Consider the following 20,918-nt stretch of genomic DNA (forward strand, 5'->3'; position numbering starts at 1 on the left):
TCCCTAGTAGTGACTATCAGCGTGACAATGAGATCTGTTATGCTACGGATAACGGAAATCATGTTCCCAGCCAAATGTGATGTTATAAACAGGTCTGGATGAGAAGAATATGTATATAAATATAGACTAGTGATTCTATATCATATGTGGTTCAAGTATCAGGAAATAAGAATTCAAACATAGAAGAAATTTTTGGAACACCACAAAGAAAAACTTAATAATTCTTCGTTTCGAAAAACATGTGCTGAATAAGACTCTTTGAGCCTATGATGAATGACCACCAGCATGTCATCATCAAACTTGAAGTTGGCAACCAAATTGGCCCGTTTGTCACAATGCAATAGTTGTCCATAGGAACTGAGAAGCATGTCTCCCTCCTTGGACACAACCTTCGCAAACCAACCCCACTGCTTCTGGAAACGCCTAAGATCCATCACCGGCGGCTTAATCCGGTGGTGAAATGCCCAGACGTCAGGCTCACTGCTCTCCAACGTGAATATGCTCATCTCACCCTCGTCGCCCTCCCTCGTGCACACAGCAAGCTTGCTTCCCATGCATGTCAAGCAAGTGCATAACATGGTAGGGGTATAAAGGCGGCGGGGTCATCTCCTAGAATGTCTCCGTCATGGTGTCAAACACCACTATCTGGTGGTGGTGAAAACCTGATATGTGCAGGGTGCCATTGACTAGTCCCTAGCATATCTCCCCGGTTAACGAACAATGGACACACCTCGAGTCGTCGGCTCCCATGGTGAGGACGTGGTACTCAAGTGGATGGTACGCACGCCGATTCACTGAAGGGAGGTTTTTTCCAATACAGCACGCGGTACTCCCCTGAAGGTTGGTGCTGGAAGAGGCCGACGATGTTGTCCACATGGAGCTTAGGGTTCATGCTGAGGGGCGCCATTACCGTGTCGCCGGGTTGCAGATGTAGTGACTGGCGAAGAAGAGGCCGTCGCAGGATGCTCGGACAGTGAAGCCGGAACCAAAGTGTTTGGGGAACCCGAAGACAGGCCGGATCTCGTTGTCTCGGAGGTTGAGGAGTGCTTCGAGGTGGGGATGCTTGACATCGCCATCGTCGGCTTGGTAGGAGCTGATTATGACAAGCTTTGGCTGGCGGTGGTGGTGGTCCAGGAAGAACGCGGGGTCGGAGGCGAGGAGGTGCCATAGCCGGTAGATGTCATGGCAAAGGAGGACGGACTTGGCCGGGAGGCGGACGAGGATCTCCTGCAGGATATCTTCGGGGAAGCCGGTGAGTCGGTCCGGGCCTGCCTTGCTTCGTCTTCACGGCACGATCGCCTGTCCGGCTTTATCCTGGTTGGCGACGCGCAGCCTGGATCGGAGCAGCATATGTGAGGGTTCCGATGAAGCGAGTGGAGGCGCGGTGAGTGCTTGAAGTCGAAGGGAATGGTGGAGGCGGTGTGGCGACTGGCATTGACGAAGCCCAACAGGAAACGCAGTACGGCAAACTCTCTACTAGTACTGGTACTACATTTTTCTTGAGCAACGTACTGGTACTACATAAGTTTCCCTAAAAAATAGAAAAGCTATAGAATTACACGGTACACAGAGGCATCGACGAGGCCCAAATAGTACGGCTCAGCCGAATCCTCCATATTTAATTTAAGACAAATAATATGGATCCGTGGGAGTATTAGCAAATGTGTCCATCTTGAAAATTACATGGCCTCATTGTGTATCACTTTTTTGGGTATTAATGACGTGCCAATCTTGGAAGTCTTAGCATGCCGTGAGGCTTTGGCGCTGGCTATGGATTCGGACATCTCATGGGTCCTGGTATCTTTGGACTGCGCCACAGTGATTAAGGATATTGAGGCGAATGAAGGAGGAAGACATGTAGCTACTGTTTAGGAGATCCGTACTAGCAAATTTAAAATTTTGGAGTGTGATTTTATGTATGGAGAAGGTCTTGAAATTTTGAGGTTAATAGTATAGCTAAAATTTCTTTATCTCTAGGTGCAGGAAGACATGTGTGGTTCCTTCAACCATGATGTTTTAACGATTCCGTTGAACTTCTAAAAAAAGCATTATACCCCTAAAAGAGCAAATGTGTTCGTGCAACAGAAGAAGGAAAAAAATTCTCAGCATGTTCATAGTGTTTGGGTATAGCAACGACAATATGGCGTGACCGAGACGGATCCTACCTTTGGTCTTCAGTGCTAGTAATCTAGGGCATTACTGGTCCCGCCTTGTTAGAAGCCCGGCTCTTGCCTGCATATAGGCTTTGTCTTTGGCTCAAGACTTAAGCATGCAACATCTTTAGATTACATCAGATTTCAAACAGGTGGTTAACCATATTCTACAAGGCGCCGGATGAAACTATAGTAATATATATCAAAGAGATTTAGAAACTACCAAAGTGTTTAATTCATGTAATTTCACTTTTGAAGCTCATAGGCTAGCTAGGTCCGATGTTTCTCTCCCCCAAGGGCCGCACTTTGTGGTTGAGCTCTCGCTATGACCCAATTGCTTTTCCTGTAAACATTGTTATCAATCAATAAAGCCTATTCTCTTCGAGTCCCGTGGCCCATGTCAATGCGTTGAAGGGTCGATCAGTCGAGTTCGAATCCCACTCCCGTGTCAGTGCACATCTCATATGGGTGACACACAAAAAAATCGGCAATGCACTTACGGACAGAAAAAACAACAATGCAGTTACGGACGGAAAAAACAACAATGCGGTTATGGACGAAAAAAATCTGGCACAAGCAAACCTGCCTTTTGTTATAGGTAGGTATATATAGGTATAGAAACAACACATATGTTTGTGCATTACAAATAGCAGAAGTAAGGGTCAGTTCTTTTGTGGCTTTTGGCAGCTTATTGCCAAATTAAGCTAGAAGCCCAAAAGAACTCATTTTGAGAGTTGAGCTTAACTTATTTCCATAGACATCTTCTTCACAATGGAAAAAAGCTGGGGTAAGGGCAGCTTCGCGCAGCGGTCACTTAAAACACGAAGGGGTCTATTTGTTTGCCCTCAATGTTCACACATATTACAGCCAAACTACCCCCGCGTCTGCCCACGACCCTGCCCTCACCTGTCCCGCGAGAGAACAGAGAGCCCACTATCCCGCTAGGGTTTCCAGGGCACCACCGCTACCGCTCGCTGACCACCATGGTGTTCCCCGGCACCAACGAACGGAGGCTAAACCCACCCCTGCCGCCCCAGTCCCTCCGGCATCATCGTCACCCGCGACGCTCGAAGCTCCGCCTCCGTAGGCGCCCTCTAGTCACCGCCGAAGCCACCCCTTTGGCCTCTAAGCATCCTCCCCGTTATCTCTGCTCCTCTGCCTGTCCGATCACCGGAACGACCTCCGGCGAGGTCACCTTCTTCCATGCATCTCCATCAAGCCCACATCGGACACCTGCTGAGCCAGCTCCGGCGTTGCCTAGTTCACGCGCAAGGTGTTCGGGCTACTGTCACCAGATGTATGATAAAATAAGCTAAAACGACAAAACTAAAAGAATTGGATGGCTTATTTTCACGGCGGCTTCTCTGAGGCTTATTTCTATCGCAGCTTATGCATAAGCTACAGTACACTTCAAAAGAACTGGCCCTAATTGGCATTTCCACCAAAATATGCACCAACACGGTACGATGGAGGCCCACACAGAGTTCTTGCACAAATGCATATCAGCCGCCATAATAAATCGTGAAAATAAGCCTTAACACCAATGATAAGGAATCCTAAAATCTACTCATCCTACTTGATTTGTTGGGTCTATCTCACAAATATTAGCAACTAAGGTAGACATTGAGTGAAGAGAATGAATCATGCCCAAAACTAAGGTAGACACAAGGGTGAAGAAACATATCACTACATGATTACAAACGTGATAGGCACAAGGGCGACGAAACATAACATGATTGTCACACAGAGCTTGGTAAACACAACAGATGAACATATAGATTAATCTTTCCACCGCAGCAGAGACCTCCTAAACAGACAATTTAAGTATTTCACCATTGTCTGGAAGCAGCAAATAGAGCCAGAGTAAGAGTCAGGAACTAAAATAGATCAATTCAGGGAACTGAAGCTCAAACTCATACAGCTTAAAGCACGATAGGTACACAAATAGCGGAAAGAAATTTTACTGAGGCTGCAGTACAATTGCAAACAACGATACTAAATATACCTATGCCTAACAACACTACCCAACATGTATTCAAATATCAACAAAATAACTGAAACAAAGGTGGCCTCAAACTGCTCAGGAGCCTTAGCATAAAGAGTAATGGAACTAATTCATGCAAATTTCTACTAAAGTTTGCATTGAACAGGTTTGCTATGTGTTGAATGTGTAGTTGATTTCAGAAATACGGCATAACTTCTTCCCATGCAAATCCAGTTACTCTCACTATGTCAGCCAACTCATTTCTGGCAAGTGTTCGCGGTTGTGTGCTCCAGACCTGCCTCCGCCTGGGTGGTGCTTCCTCCTGCATTATTCTTTGGTCTGGGTGCTTGTACTGGAGATGTGTGGTGGGAAGATGGCGGACACGATGGTGTGTGCGGGAAGATGTGGTCCTATGCAGGTTCTGTGGCTTGTGGCGGCAGATCCGGCAACTCTCCCCGACTTCACTGGATGGACGAAATGGTTCTGGGGCTAAGGAGCATGGGGATGGACCCCGGTCGAAGCTCCATAGCGACAATGACCTCGAGTTACGATGGGTCTCTTATTCGACTCAGAAAGCCAATTCGGCGATAGTGTAACCTTAGTTCATATGATGTTAGCTTCATGTGTCTCTGGCGTTCGTCTCGGCGGTGATACTGGGCGGTTTCAGGTGTTGGGCCTCGTGTGCTCAGGGACTCCAAGGGGCTTGATTGCAATTTTCATTATTTTGTGAGGGTGTTTTTTGCACTTGTGTTGGGACTTCTGTCCTCTCGTGTTCTGTGTTTATTTCCGTGTGTGGGTTATGTACTCCTTTATTTGTTGACATGATGAAGCATGCAGTACTCTGAAGAAAAAACCAACTCGTTTCTCTTGTAGCTCTCTGTTCAAGAGGTTTAAAAAGGTTTTCGAAGGTAGCCACTATCAGCATGATGATGAGATTTGGTATGCTAAGGATAACAGAAATCATGTTCCCACCCAAATGCGATATTATAAACAAGTCTAGATCAGAAGAATATGTATACAAATATCAATTACCGATTCCATCATATGTAGTTTAAGTATCAGGAAATAAAATAATCATAAGTAACTAAGAAAAACTTACAGTTAACATGGCACAAATGAGATCTCGAGAAGTCCCGGTAAAAATCAATTCTTCTTTAGGAAAAAACGTATGCTGAATCAGACTCTCCTTTAGCCTATGAGGAACGACCACAGGCATGTCATCATCATACTTGAAATTGGCTACCAAATTGCCCCCTTTGTCACAATGCAACATTTGGCCATAGCAGCTAACAAGCACATCTCCCTCCTCAGACACGACCTTCGCCCACCAATTCCCTTGCTCCTCCTGAAAACACTTCTCGAGATCCATCACAATCCAGTACTGGAATGACCAAACATCATCGTTCTTCAGTATGAATATGCTCATCACCATCGTATCGTCCTTGCTGATGGACACAGCAAGCTTGCCACCCATGTCAAGCAAGTGCATGACATGGTGGGGGTTCACAGACGGCGGGATCATTTGCCGAACGTCTCCACCTTCGTGCCAAACACCAGTATCTTGTGGGAGCAGACACCTGACGGTCTCCTTCAGTGTATGCGAAGGTTGCCATTGAGAAGGACCGGCGCGCCAAAGATGGCTGGTCTCTCGGCTTTCACCTCCATTAACGGACAGTGGACGCGCCACGATTTGTTGGTTCCCACGGTGAGGACGCGGTACTCGTGTGCGCATGGCATCACATGCCAAGGGAGGTTGGACAAGGCATAAGGGAGGTTTCTCCAGTACAAGACACGGTACTCCCTTGAAGGTTGGTGCCGGAAGAGGCTGATCAGTTTGTCAATAGGAAGCTTGAGGTTTGGGCTGACGATCGGCGACTGCCGCGTGGCCGCGTTGCAGATGTAGTGGCCGGCGATGACGAAGCCGTCGCAGGAGCCATCCACGGCGAGGGGGAAGCGAGAGAGTTCAGGGAAACCGAAGAGTGGTATGAACTCGGCATCCCGGAGGTGGAGGGCTTCGAGGCTAGGATTGTCGCCAACGCTGGTTTGATATAAGCTGATTAGGGCGAGCTCCGGCTGGCGGCGGTGGTGCTCCAGGAGGAACACGGGGTCGGAGGCGAGGCGACGCCATTGTCGGCAGACGACGCGGCATCGGCGGGGACGCTTGTCAGCGGCACGGCGACTCGCAGTAACGAAGCCCAACACGAGGATCCAAGAGGGAAAAATCTATAGCCATGAGGCCCAAAGAGTACGGCTCACCCCAATCCTCAATATTAATTTACTGCTGCAATCAAAAAAATTCAACCTCCAAAGCCATTGCAATCAAATAAAAATCTCACATGCACCAAGAAAATCAGTTCACCACTGGAATTTCTCATAACCATGCCTGACCATGTTGTGCCATCTGCACTTGTTGTTGTATGAGTTGTCCATAGATAAAACCACGCATCACACTCGGGGCCGTGGCCATGCTGCTTCTTGGACATCTGATAATGGCGACTTCAATACGTTCTTGGGCTTCTTGTTCAGCAAGATCCTCCAGTCATTCCCTTTTCAAAACATCATATACTCCATGTTGTCTGGAGTCTGGACTGCAAATTGGATGGAGAGTAGCTGCAGCGAACTTGCATTCCAGATCAAGTGAGGTGGATGGTGTAAACCAAGTTGTGGAATTTACCAAGCTGAATGTTGATGTCGCTTTTGACCGGACTCTTTGAAGGATTTAACTAGGGCAATTCTAAGAGAGGATCATGGTAAATTTGTGGCATCATCAAATTAAGTGTTGATGCTTTTATGGAAGAAGTGTTGGCCTTAAGATTTGGGCTGAACCTAGCTCAGCTCAGTCCATCGGTTGCAATCAAATGATTATCAACTCTGATAATGTTGATGTGATTAATATCATGCATGAGGGTGACTCTTTTTAGGAAAGTTGGTCGGCAATCTTTGACGATTGCTTTCATATGTCAAGGGGCCTCTCTTATGTAACATAGCAACATTGCCCTCATGAGGCTAATGCAGTGGCCCTTGTAAAAGCTAGAGTTCTAGATCCTCCCTCTAATAGTTCGTGTCCATTAGATGATGCTCCAAGTTTTTTAATACTTTGCTGGTTAATGATGTAACACTGGTGATTAATGAATAAATGAAGGGGGCACGCTTCCCAGGAAGACATCGCGTCGTTGCCCAGGCTCTATATTCTCCAGATGATCAATAGGATCATAGCTCGTGGCACTTCTGTGCTATGCATGAGCACATCAAAGAGCCATTCATTCTCAACACACTTGAAATCTTATTTCTTTGGTGGTAGAGGTCACACTTCCCGCATCACCTCCCAAAAAGCTCGCCACCATGGGGCAGGAAATGGGTACATGGAAAGAGCCCATGGACACAATGAAGGAAATATGCCCTAGAGGCAATAATAAAGTTGTTATTTATATTTTCATATATCATGATAAATGTTTATTATTCACGCAAGAATTGTATTAACCGGAAACTTAGTACATGTGTGAATACATAGACAAAACTGAGTGTCCCTAGTATGCCTCTACTTGACTAGCTCGTTAATCAAAGATGGTTAAGTTTCCTAACCATAGACATGTGTTGTCATTTGATGAACATGATCACATATTAGAGAATGATGTGATGGACAAGACCCATTCGTTAGCTTAGCATAATGATCATTTAGTTTTACTGCTATTGCTTTCATCATGACTTATACATGTTCCTCTGACTAGGAGATTATGCAACTTCCGAATACCGGAGGAACACCTTGTGTGCTATTGATAACCCACAAGTATAAGGGATCGCAACAGTTTTCGATAAGTAAGAGTGTCGAACCCAACGAGGAGCTAAAGGTAGAACAAATATTCCCTCAAATTCTATCGACCACTGAAACAACTGTACGCACGCTTGACGTTTGCTTTACCTAGAACAAGTATGAAACTAGTAGTACTTTGTAGGTTTTGTTGGATAGGTTTGGTAGGTAATAAAAAGTAGGTAAATAAAGAGTAGGGGCTGTTTAGATAAAGACACAACTAAGTTAGGTTTAGTAGAGAGTTTGTTGTTACGAGAAAGTTATTTGTCTCTAGGCAATCGATAACTAGACCGGTAATCATTATTACAATTTTATTTGAGGAAGAGGCATAAGCTAACATACTTTCTCTACTTGGATCATATGCACTTATGATTGGAACTCTAGCAAGCATCCGCAACTACTAAAGATCATTAAGGTAAAACCCAACCATAGCATTAAAGCATCAAGTCCTCTTTATCCCATACGCAAACAACCTACTTACTCGGGTCTGTGCTTCTGTTCACTCACGCCACCCACCATAAGCAAATTATAAACATATTGCAACACCCTAAAGCGGGGATCCCTCATGCTTGCACGACACGGAGGGCACCATAGGACAGCACCAATAATAAAACATGCAACTCAAAGCAATCATGATCATCAAATAGCCATTAGGCCAAAACGGATCTACTCAAACATCACAGGATAGCCATACATCATAGGGAAATAATATATAGCGTTGAGCACCATGTTTAATTAGAGATTACAGCGGGTAAGAGAGAGGTTACACCACTGCATAGAGGGGGAAAGAGTTGGTGATGATGGTGGTGAAGTTGTTAGTGAAGATTGCAGTGATGATGATGGCCCCCGGTGGCACTCCGGCGCCACCAGAAGCAAGGGGGAGAGGCCCCCCCTTCTTCTTCTTCTTCCTTGACCTCCTCCCTAGATGGGAGAAGGGTTTCCCCTTTGGTCCTTGGCCTCCATGGCGTGGGAGGGGCGAGAGCCCCTCCGAGATTGGATCTGTCTCTGTGTCTCTTTCTGTTTCTGCGTTCCCTCCTGGCTCTGTTTCACCGTTTCGTGTATATATGGAGATCCGTAACTCCGATTGGCCTGAAACCTTCGCCATGATTTTTTTTTGAAAATTAGCTTTCTTGTGGCAAAAGAAGAGCGTCAACCGCCTTACGGGTGGCTCACGAGGGTAGGGGGCACGCCCAGCGGGGCAGGCGCGCCCCCCTGCCTCGTGACCACCTCGGGCACCGTCTTGCATGGATTTTTCTTCCAGAATTTTCCAAATATTCCAAAAATTATCTCCGTCCATTTTTATCCCGTTTGGACTCCGTTTGATATGGATATTCTGCGAAACCAAAAACATGCAACAGACAGGAACTGGCACTGGGCACTGGATCAATATGTTAGTCCCAAAAATAGTATAAAAAGTTGCCAAAAGTATATGAAAGTTGAATAATATTGGCATGGGACAATCAAAAATTATAGATACGACGAAGACGTACCTAGCATAATCTTGATCATGTAATCTAATCATGGCATGAATATTAAGACATGAGTGATTCAAAGCAATAATCTATCATTTGACATAAAAACAATAATACTTCAAGCCTACTAATAAAGCAATCATGTCTTTTCAAAATAACATGGCCAAAGGAAGTTATCCCTACAAAATCATATAGTCTGGCTATGCTCCATCTTCACCACACAAAATATTCACATCATGCACAACCCCGATGACAAGCCAAGCAATTGTTTCATACTTTTGAGGTTCTCAACCATTTTCAACTTTCACGCAATACATGAGCATGAGCCATGGACATAGCACTATAGGTGGAATAGAATATGATGGTGGAGAAGACAAAAAGGAGAAGATAGTCTCACATCAACTAGGCGTATCAACGAGCTATGAAGATGCCCATCAATAGATATCAATGTGAGTGAGTAAGGATTGCCATGCAACGGATGCACTAGAGCTATAAGTGTATGAAAGCTCTAACTGAAACTAAGTGGGTGTGCATCCAACTTGCTTACTCATGAAGACCTCAGGCATTTGAGGAAGCCCATCATCGGAATATACAAGCCAAGTTCTATAATGAGAATTCCCACTAGTATATGAAAGTGATAACTCAAGAGACTCTCTATATGAAGAACATGGTGCTACTCTGAAGCACAAGTGTGGTAAAAGGATAGTAACATTGCCCCTTCTCTCTTTTTCTCTCATTTTTTTATATTTTTTTTATTTTTTGGTGGGCTTCTTTGGCCTCTTTTTTTTATTTGGGATTCTTTGGCCTCTTTTATTTTTTTGTAAAGTCTGGAGTCTCATCCCGACTTATGGGGGAATCATGGTCTCCATCATCCTTTCCTCACTGGGGCAATGCTCTAATAATGATGATCATCACACTTTTATTTGCTTACAACTCAATATTACAACTCGATATCTAGAAGAAAGATATGACTCTATATGAATGCCTCCGGCGGTGTACCGGGATGTGCAAAGATCTAGCGTAGCAATGACATCAAAAAATGGACAAGCCATGAAAACATCATGCTAGCTATCTTACGATCATGCAAAGCAATATGACAATGAATGCTCAAGTCATGTATATGATGACGATGAAAGTTGCATGGCAATATATCTCGGAATGGCTATGGAAATGCCATGATAGGTAGGTATGGTGGCAGTTTTGAGGAAGGTATATGGTGGGTTTATGGTACCGGCGAAAGTTGCACGGTACTAGAGAGGCTAGCAATGGTGGAAGGGTGAGAGTGCGTATAATCCATGGACTCAACATTAGTCATAAAGAACTCACATACTTATTGCAAAAATCTATTAGTCATCGAAACAAAGTACTACGCGCACTCCTAGGGGGATAGATTGGTAGGAAAAGACCATCGCTCGTCCCCGACCGCCACTCATAAGGAAGACAATCAATAAATAAATCATGCTCCGACTTCATCACATAACGGTTCACCATACGTGCATGCTACGGGAATCACAAACTTCAACACAAGTATTTCTACAATTCACAACCACCCACTAGCATGACTCTAATATCACCATCTTTATATCGCAAAACTATTGCAAGGAATCAAACATATCATATTCAGTGATCTACAAGTTTATGTAGGATTTTATGACTAACCATGTGAATGACCAGTTCCTGTCATCTCTCTAAATAGATATAAGTGAAGCAAGAGAGTTTAATTCTTTCTACAAAAGATATGCCCATGCTCTAACAAATATAAGTGAAGCAAAAGAGCATTCTATAAATGGCGGTTGTCTATGTAAAGAGAAACAGGCAATCCAAACTTCAAACAATATAAGTGAAGCACATGGAGCATTCTATAAAGCCACACTCAAAAGATATAAGTGAAGTGCAAAGAGAATTGTATAAATCAACCAAGGACTATCTCATACCAGCATGGTGCATAAAAGAAAAGTGAAAATTAAATGCAAAAGATGCTCCAAGATTGCACATATCGCATGAATGAAACGAATCCGAAAACATACCGATACTTGTTGAAGAAAGAGGGGATGCCTTCCCAGCATCCCCAAGCTTACACGCTTGAGTCTCCTTGAATATTTACTTGGGGTGCCTCGGGCATCCCCAAGCTTGAGCTCTTGCCTCTCTTCCTTCTTCTCACTTCGAAACCTTCTCAATCATCGAACACTTCATCGACACAAAACTTCAACAGAAAACTCGGTAAGATCCGTTAGTATAATAAAGCAAATCACTACTCTAGGTACTGTTGCAAACCAATTCATATTTTGTTTTTTCATTGTGTCTACTGTAATATAACTTTTTCGTGGCTTAATCCACTAATATAAATTGATCGTTTCATCAAAACAAGCAAACTATGCATCAAAAACAGAATCTGTCTAAAACAGAACAGTCTGTAATAATCTGAACATTCACCATACTTCTGAAACTTGAACAATTCTACCAAATTCGTAAAAATAAACAATTTGTATAGGAAGACAGTGTAAAAAGAATCAGAACCATTTGATGTTCCAGCTAAAAATGTAAAATCATGCACTACAGCCAAAGTTTCTGTCCTGCACTGTACAAACCATCAAGCAAATGTAAACATCCTAAAGGCAAACCTTGGCACATTATTTTTATAATACAATGGAATTGTACAAGGGGATAATTATTTTTATTGAAAAGTTTCTGTAATTAAGATTCACAAAGTTCCCATGGGCATGAACAAAGTTCAAGGACGTCCCCCACTTTCACAATGCTCGTCTCTCTCACTTTCACTTTTCTTTTAGAAAAAGTTTTGGGTTCCCCTCTTTATTTTTGTTGTTTCTAAACTACATGAAAACACTCAACAGAAATAAATGACTCTCTAAAACTTCCGGGTTGTCTCCCTGGCAGCGCTTTCTTTAAAGCCATTAAACTAGGCATATAGTGCTCAAGTAGTGAATCCACCCGGATCCCAAGGTATATCAAAGCCAGTTTTAATTAACAATGATTTGTAACTTAGTAGTGAGCACAAAGTAACATATATCATGCAATAACGAAGTCTAACTCTCTTCCTATGCATCGACATGCCATAAAAGAACAATTCATGCACACAAAGTAAAGGCCAATGCATAGTATAAACAGTTTCTTGCAATTTTTTCGTGTTGGAAACATAGAGAGGTGGAGATATAGTTCCCCTCTCATAATAATTGCAAGTAGGAGCAGCAAGCACATGCATATTATATCTATCAAAAACATCATGTGCAATGGTAAAAGGCAACCCATCAATATAATCCTTAATAAAAGCAAACTTCTCCGATATAGTGTAATTGGGAGAATTCAAAAAGATAATAGGAATATCATGTGTGGGCGCAATAGCAACAATTTCATGTTTAACATAAGGAACTATAGCATGTTCATCTCTGAGGGAGTCCTGGATTAGGGGGTGTTCGAGTAGCCGGACTATACCTTCAGCGGACTCCTGGACTATGAAGATACAAGATTGAAGACTTCGTCCCGTGTCCGGATGGGACTTTCCTTGGCGTGGAAGGCAAGCTTGGCGATGCGGATATTCAAGATCTCCTACCATTTTAACCGACTCTATGTAACCCTAACCCTAACCGGTGTCTATATAAACCGGAGGGTTGTAGTCCATAGGCAATCAACTCCATACACAACAATCATACCATAGGCTAGCTTCTAGGGTTTAGCCTCCTTGATCTCGTGGTAGATCTACTCTTGTACTACCCATATCATCGATATTAATCAAGCAGGACGTAGGGTTTTACCTACATCAAGAGGGCCTGAACCTGGGTAAAACATCGTGTTCCCTGCCTCCTGTTACCATCCGGCCTAGACGTACAGTTCGGGACCCACTACCCGAGATCCGCCGGTTTTGACACCGACATTGGTGCTTTCATTGAGAGTTCCTCTGTGTCGTCGCCTTTAGGCCTGATGGCTCCTTTGATCATCAACAACGATGCCATCCAGGGAGAGACTTTTCTCCCCGGACAGATCTTCGTCTTCGGCGGCTTCGCTCTGTGGGCCAATTCGCTCGGCCACCTGGAGCAGATCGAAAGCTACGCCCCTGGCCATCAAGTCAGGTTTGGAAGCTTAAACTACACGGCTGACATCCGCAGAGACTTGATCTTCGACGGGTTCGAGCCACGGCCAAGCGCGCCGCACTATCTCGAGAGGCATGATCTAGCTCTGCCCCCGGACAGTGTCCTGGAGGCCGCACACGCATCGGTTCCGACCCCAAATTCGGAGCCTATTGCACCAATCGAGGATGAGCGGTTGGACGTCACCTCAGGGGCTGCGATCCCAAAAGCGATCGAGCCTAACGCTAGCCCCACACTCTGCACGGCCCGTGACTCCAAGGATCCGGACTCCTTTCCGAACTCCGAACCCCCCGCGCCCCTGCCGATCGAATCCGATTGGGCGCTGATAATGGAGTTCACCGCCGTAGACATCTTTCAGCACTCGCCTTTTGGCGATATCCTGAACTCTTTCAAGTCTCTCTCCTTATCAGGAGAGCCCTGGCCGAACTACGGTCAGCGAGGATGGGATACGGACGATGAAGAAATTCAAAGCCCACCCACCACCCACTTGGTAGCCACTGTCGACAATTTAAACGACGTGCTCAACTTCGACTCCGGAGACATCGACAGCATGGATGACGATGCAGGAGATACCAACGAACCAACGCCCATAGGGCATTGGACAGCCACCTCATCTCATGATGTGTACATGGTCGATACCCCTAAAGGAAGCGACAACGAGGAAAAAGGGGATGGAACGGGAGATCGACCCCCCGAAAAGCTATCAAAGCATCGGCGTAAACGCCGACCCAAGCCCCGCCTCCATAAAAACCCAGCCATAGAGCGGGACGAGCCGGTAGACGACGAGCAGGCCTTAGAGCAACCGTCCGAATAGGGCAACACGGATAGAGAAACCGACCATCCCTCCTCCGGCGAAAACGGCATTCCGGACGACCTCACGCCGGATAAACTTATGGAGCAGAAGAATCTCCATGAGAGGCTCGTTGCAACTGCACGCAGCCTAAAAAAGCAGAAGCGGAAGCTAAAAACAGCGGAAGATGCACTCCGGATTAGATGGAGCAAAGTAATCAATACCGCAGATAAATACGGCAACAATCGCCGCACTAAAAGCTATCCAAAAAGAAAGCTACTGCCTGAATTCGACGAAGAGGCCCTAGAGCCCTCGCTTTCAAAAAATGAGAAAGCCACACGGTCGGATAGACGACCCCATAAAGCAGCAAGCGGCGCCGTACCTAAATCGGCATGCGACCCACTTAAGGATTCGCATCATGGCCCGGTCAGGTCCATTTATGGGCCAAGAAAGCAAGCTCTCATAAGCAACGCTATGAAGCCATCATCAGAATCCGGCACACCCAAATACAGGGGTGCCGCACACCCCTATGTTTCACCGATGAGGTCCTGGGCTATGAATTTCCAGAGGGATTCAAACCCGTAAACATAGAGGCATATGATGCAACAACAGACCCTGGAGTTTGGATCGAGGATTATATCCTCCACATACACATGGCTAGAGGAGATGATCTCCACGCCATAAAATATTTACACCTTAAGCTTAAAGGGCCAGCCCGGCATTGGCTTAAAAGCCTTCCCGAAAACACAATTGGAAGCTGGGAAGAGCTCGAGGATGCTTTCCGAGCAAACTTTCAAGGGACCTATGTCCGCCCTCCGGATGCAGACGATCTTAGTCACATAACTCAACAACCTAGAGAATCATCTCGGCACTTCTAGAATAGATTCCTCACTAAAAAGAATCAGATAGTCGACTTTCCGGACACCGAAGCCTTAGCAGCTTTCAGGCATAACGTCCGAGACGAATGGCTCACCAGACACCTCGGCCAAGAAAAGCCAAGAACAATGGCCGCACTAACAAGCCTCATGACCTGCTTTTGTGCAGGGGAGGACAGCTAGTTGGCAAGGTGCAGCCCCAGCGACCCAAGTACATCCGAAACTAGGGATGGAAACAGAAAACCGCGACGCAACAAGGACCATCGCTGGACTAAGGACAAAAGTCTGAAGAGCACGGCAGTCAATGCCGGATTCAAAGGCTCACGACAAAATCAGGAAAAATCGCCCCCCCAGGATAACAGGGACGATCCATCCAACCTAAATAAAATCCTGGACAGGATATGTCAGATACACAGTACTCCCGGGAAGCCTGCTAACCATACCCACAGAGACTGTTGGGTTTTCAAACAATCCGGCAGACTCAATGCCGAACACAAGGGGCTCGACACACCAAGCGAAGACGAGGACGAACCCCAAAAGCAGAGCACCAGGAAACAAAAGAACATCCCACAAGAAGTAAAAACAGTGAACTCACTTCACATAACAAAACGTGCGGCGCCCGTAAAGGTACGCACCACACGGCCCATCCCCAAAGGGTCCTGCCACTGGTTGTCAAAACCAATCATCTTCGATCAGCTAGATTATTCTAGGAATATCAAGAATGTAGGCTGGACTGCCTTGATACTCGATCCAACAATTGGCGGACTCCGGTTTTCAAATGTCCTTATGGATGGCGGCAGTGGACTAAACCTGATATATCAGGATACAATCCATCACATGGGGATAAACCCAGCAAGAATCCGCTGCAGCAAAACCTTCTTTCAAGGGGTAACACCTGGTCCGGACACCCATTGTATGGGTTTTCTCTGGCTCGAAGTTATATTCGGCTCTGCCGATAACTTCCGCCGCGAAAAGCTAACCTTCCATATCATCCCATTCTCAAGTCGCTATCAAGCACTACTGGGACGCGAAGCTTTCGCCCGCTTTAACGCAATACCGGATTATGCATCTCTCACGCTTAAGATGCCCGGTCCACGAGGCATCATCTCTTTGAAGGGGAAGCACTAAAGTGCGCCTCCCCAAGCAGAGGATTGTGCGGCCGCTTTGACAGCCCCACAGCAAAATGGCCTCACTGGCCAAAAAACTTCGAAATAGGTCATTCAAGACCACGAACGCGGATAGACGAGTTCGGTGCAAAATCATCATTGATGCAGGCCTAGAGGCCATATACCCCCGCACTACGGCTCCACGCATATACAATAAGAGACAATAAAGCTCAATCTTATATATTTTACTTTATACTTTGTTTATTTTAAACTTTTGTTCGGCACGACTCGTTTTCAACTCAGTTCCTCTCTTTTACAGATGGACGTCGTGCGGCGCCCGTCCAGGATACGGCACAACGGAGACACAGGCGCAGACGTGCAGTGGGGACTGGTCCTAAAGGATTCTTTTTAGATTAATACCCTGCGTAAACCTTTTTTACTATCTCTTGTTGCTACACATCCCCTGGTTTTTTCTCTCTGATATAACCTAGGAGGAGGCTGGCGTCTTGGCATGTGGCCATGTCAGAATTTTTGCAGGTACCTAGACACTAGGGGCTTTTTTAATAACAAAGAGTGTTGTTTCGCCCGCACTCATAAAGACCGAACACCTTAGGGAGTGTTCGGCGTCGCGAGTTTTGGCATTATATGCATCAGCTCCGAATCATGTCTTTGGTCAAATGTTGGGTTGCCCGGCTCCTGAGTTCGGCTACCTTACGTTCCGCTCTATCGCCTAAGGTAGCACCAGGAGAACTACTACGATTGTGCCCTGGTTCGGCCAGGCGAGCACAGAGAAAGCTGAAAACCGACTGTCATGATGTAGCGTGAGACTGGTCAGCCACTCGATGACCTATCGGAATCTATCGGATTCCTCCGCTTTAACGAAGGGCCGCTTCCCGGTCAGGCACATACGCGCCCCGAACTCGGGCGAGCGCAGTCGCCACCAAGGGGCTACCTAAATAGTCTCACTGTCAAGCTCCTATGGCTAAGTGAAAGTGTTAAAGCATTATAGTCCGGTTGCCTGGCCCACTGCGCTATCACCTCCTTTGTAGGACCAAGACGTTGGGTTAAGTGTGAAAATGCGTCTTCTGCGAGCACCCCCGCACTATGTGCGTGGGGGCTGAAGCCAACGACTGCCATCTTTCAGATTTTGTATATATCTTAAAACGGCCGCACAGGAGGTGTTCCCAATACTTGAAGGCACAAGTATAAAAAGGCCACTACAGTTTATCAAAACATTACTTTATAATTACATACGCTATCATAACATAGCATCTTTTGAGCACTGCGTCTCTATTACACGAGCGCCTTCAAGGACTTCCCGAAAATAGTGCTCGGAGGGTACAAGGCTTTTGTCCGAATCTCGGGACGCAACAACGGTGGTCTCCATCTCTGCCCAGTATGTCTTGACACGGGCAAGAGCCATCCTTGCGCCCTCTATGCATGCTGACCTCTTCATTGCATTAATACGCGGCACCGCGTCAAGGAATTGCTGCACCAAGCTGAAATAACTCTTCGGCTCCGATCTCCCCGGCCATAGATGACCCATGACATACTTCATGGCGAGTCCGGACAACCTATTCAGTTCGGCCCGTTGAGCCAAACGATCATCCACTGCCAGTGGACGCTCTGGATTGTGAAACTGCGACTAGAAAAGCTTTTCCACTTAGTGATCTTTCTGATCTCGAAAGTGTTCGGTCGCATCAGCAGCACTCGCTGCCAAATCCAGATAGGTATCCTCCACACTCCACATCCGGTCCAACGGAGCAAACTTCGGATCGCAAAATTTCCTTCGCAGCATAAAGGGCTTTCCAGCCGCAATCTGTTCGGCCTGACGCAGCTCCTCCTTCGCAGCTCTCATCGCAGAGCGCGCATCCTTGGCATTGGTAACGGCCTTCTCTAAGTCCGTCTGTTTCGCCTGGTCTTCTTTTTCAAGAAGTCTGCAACGGTCTGTAGCGCTTTTTAACTTTTCGGCCATCTTGGCCATCTCTTCCTTGCTTCGGCAATGAGCAGCCTGTTCGGCTCTCAGCTCTTCAAGAGCTTTCCTGGTGACCGCATCACTTTCGCTGGCTTGTTCTTTAGCTCGGGCAAGTTCTGCCCTAAAACTCTCCACGGCGGCCGCACCATCTGCGTCAAAGCACACACATCGTAAGACACATGCATCAAACTGTTCCTACCTGATGCCGCCCGAGGAATTACATACCTTGAGCCTCATCAAGCCGCTTATTAACAAGCGTGATGTCGGCATCTGCCATGTCCAGTTGCCGCTTTAGTTCGGCAAAATCTTCAGTTCGGCTCGATTCCGGACACCATGCCGCCTACATTCAAAGGCGACATCTTAGACCTAGGATTATGATCCTCCGCGTGCCGTCATTTTTGATGACGCGCGGAGTCTCAGGGGCTACTATCTACACAGGGCGCATCTTATTCATGCGCAACTAACAAAAGTGTACATTATCTAATGTACCTCAAAACCCGTCAGTAAACTTTTGACGGCCTCATGCAATCCGCTCTCTGCGGATGAGATCCTTTGAATCACCCTGCCCATCAATGCACGGTGCTCCTCCGAGATAGAAGCTTGCCCCAGCAGAATCTTTAGCTCCTCCGGGCGAGCACCAGACGGTGTCGGACTTGTCCCACGACCTCTTTCGAAGGCCGGACACGGAGAACCTCGGGGGGCCACATAGCTATCTTCCGCCCCTGCCGGATTCAGAGAAACCCTCCGCGACGACACCTCAGGGTCGCCCGCCTCGCTAGGCGGCACGGCAGGGGGAGGCGTCCCGCTCTCCATCATCTCCGGAAGGAGATCCCCCGAAGACGAGCTCTGCTGAGAAGGGCTGAGGTCCGAGCTACAAGGTAAAAATTCGGTTAATCTTCTCAGATATAAATCAAGGATTTCCCTCATCCCTCAAAAGGAAAATCTTTCTCTACTTACGGCTCGCTGGAGGGCTGATCCCCTTGAGGGTGTAGTCCGGACGAGGAACTCTCCGGCGTCGGACCCTCTGACGAGGATTTTTTCCCCCGCTTCGAGGCCATGGTTTCCGGGTCGTCAGAGGCGGCTCTCTTCTTCCCCTTAGGAGAGGAATTGTCGGTTCCTCCCTTCGGAGCAGCCTCCTTCGAGGAGGCCATAGCTTCCTTGTCCTCCCCCTCCAAAGGCATTATTTCCAGCATCCTGACCAGCACGGGATCCGGCCTGGTTTCGGGAAGGGGAGCCGGACACCTGATCAGCTTTGCCTTCGCTATCCACTCCTGTTTAAAAGGATGGCTCTTTTAGGGGCAAGTTTATGACAATTATATGGATAGAAGGTCTGGGCACAAGGTTGCTTACTTGAGTATCCGGGCGATTGCAGCTTAGGCCTGCGTCCTCGGTTAAATCCGGACACATCTCTTGTGATCCGAAGAACAGATTATACATCTCCGCGGGCGTTGCGCCCATGAAATTCTGGAGATCTCGCGGTCCCTCTGGATTAAACTCCCATAGGCGAAGGGAGCGACGTTTGTCGGGCAATATTCGGCGAATCAGCATGACCTGCGTCACCTTGACCAGGCTGAGGTCTCCTTCCAAGAGATCCTTAATGCGGCCCTGTAACAAGGGCACGTCTTTGGGAAAACCCCAATCTAACCCTCTGTTAACCCATGACGCTAGCCGTGGTGGGGGACCCGAGCGAAAGGCAGGAAGCGCCACCCACTTGGTGCTCCGGGGAGCGGTGATATAAAACCACTCTCGTTGCCACAAGCCTATCTCCTCTTGAAAAGAGCCCTCGGGCCATGGAGCATCAGCATTTTTGCTTATAACAGCGCCTCCGCACTTTGCGTGCCATCCCTTGATCATCTTGGGCTCCACTTTGAAAGTCTTGATCCATAATCCGAAGTGAGGGGTAACACGGAGGAACGCTTCGCATACAACGATAAACAAGGAGATATGGAGGATGGACTCCGGAGCTAAGTCGTGAAATTCCAGCCCGTAATAAAACAGGAGTCCCCTCACAAAGGGATCCATCGGGAAGCCTAGCCCCCGAAGGAAGTGAGACACGAACACCATGCTCTCACCGGGCTGGGGACTGGGGATAGCCTGCCCTTGAGCAGGCAACCTGTGCGGAATTTTGGCGGTCAAGAACTTAGCCTCTCTCAACTTTAGCACGTCCTCCTCCGTGACGGAGGAGGGCATCCATCGGCCTTGATGGTCGGAACCGGACATTGTCAAAGGTCTGAGGCGCCCGGAATCTGGAGCCTAGGGTGTTGGAACTCGAGGCGACGGGCGAACTTGTTTTGGGATTGGAGAAAAGGAGTAAGGCCCTGGTCTCCTTATAAGAGGTTGAATACCAGGAGCCCTCCCCGTAACCGTTTGGGACTCACCTTTAATCGAGAAAACATGCTAACGGGCACGATTGGGTTACCCACGTCCGTATTGATGAGAATCCCGTAAAAGGGGGGCACACGATCTCTGCTTTGACAAGACGTGCCAAGGAAACCGCCTCGCAAGACACGCTGAGGTGGAAAATGAAAATTATTCGAGTGAAGGACTTGGCCGTAGTGTGATGACGCACTTCAGAATACGTCAGCAGATTTGATTTGTGTTAGTATTATTCTCTCTATGGCAATATGTGGAAACTTATTTTGTAGAGCCGGA

General features: G+C 46.9%; 2 pseudogenes; both read right to left on the minus strand.

The window, feature by feature from the left end:
* Positions 1-173: 173 nt before the first annotated feature.
* Positions 174-1,350, minus strand: LOC147983219 (F-box protein At5g65850-like; annotated as a pseudogene).
* Positions 1,351-5,221: 3,871 nt separating this feature from the next.
* On the minus strand, positions 5,222-6,620 carry LOC147983220 (uncharacterized; annotated as a pseudogene).
* Positions 6,621-20,918: the final 14,298 nt, after the last annotated feature.

Source organism: Triticum urartu, chromosome 2A (assembly GCF_056163025.1).
Source record: "Triticum urartu cultivar PI428250 chromosome 2A, HENAU_Tu73, whole genome shotgun sequence".
Lineage (NCBI taxonomy): Eukaryota > Viridiplantae > Streptophyta > Magnoliopsida > Poales > Poaceae > Triticum > Triticum urartu.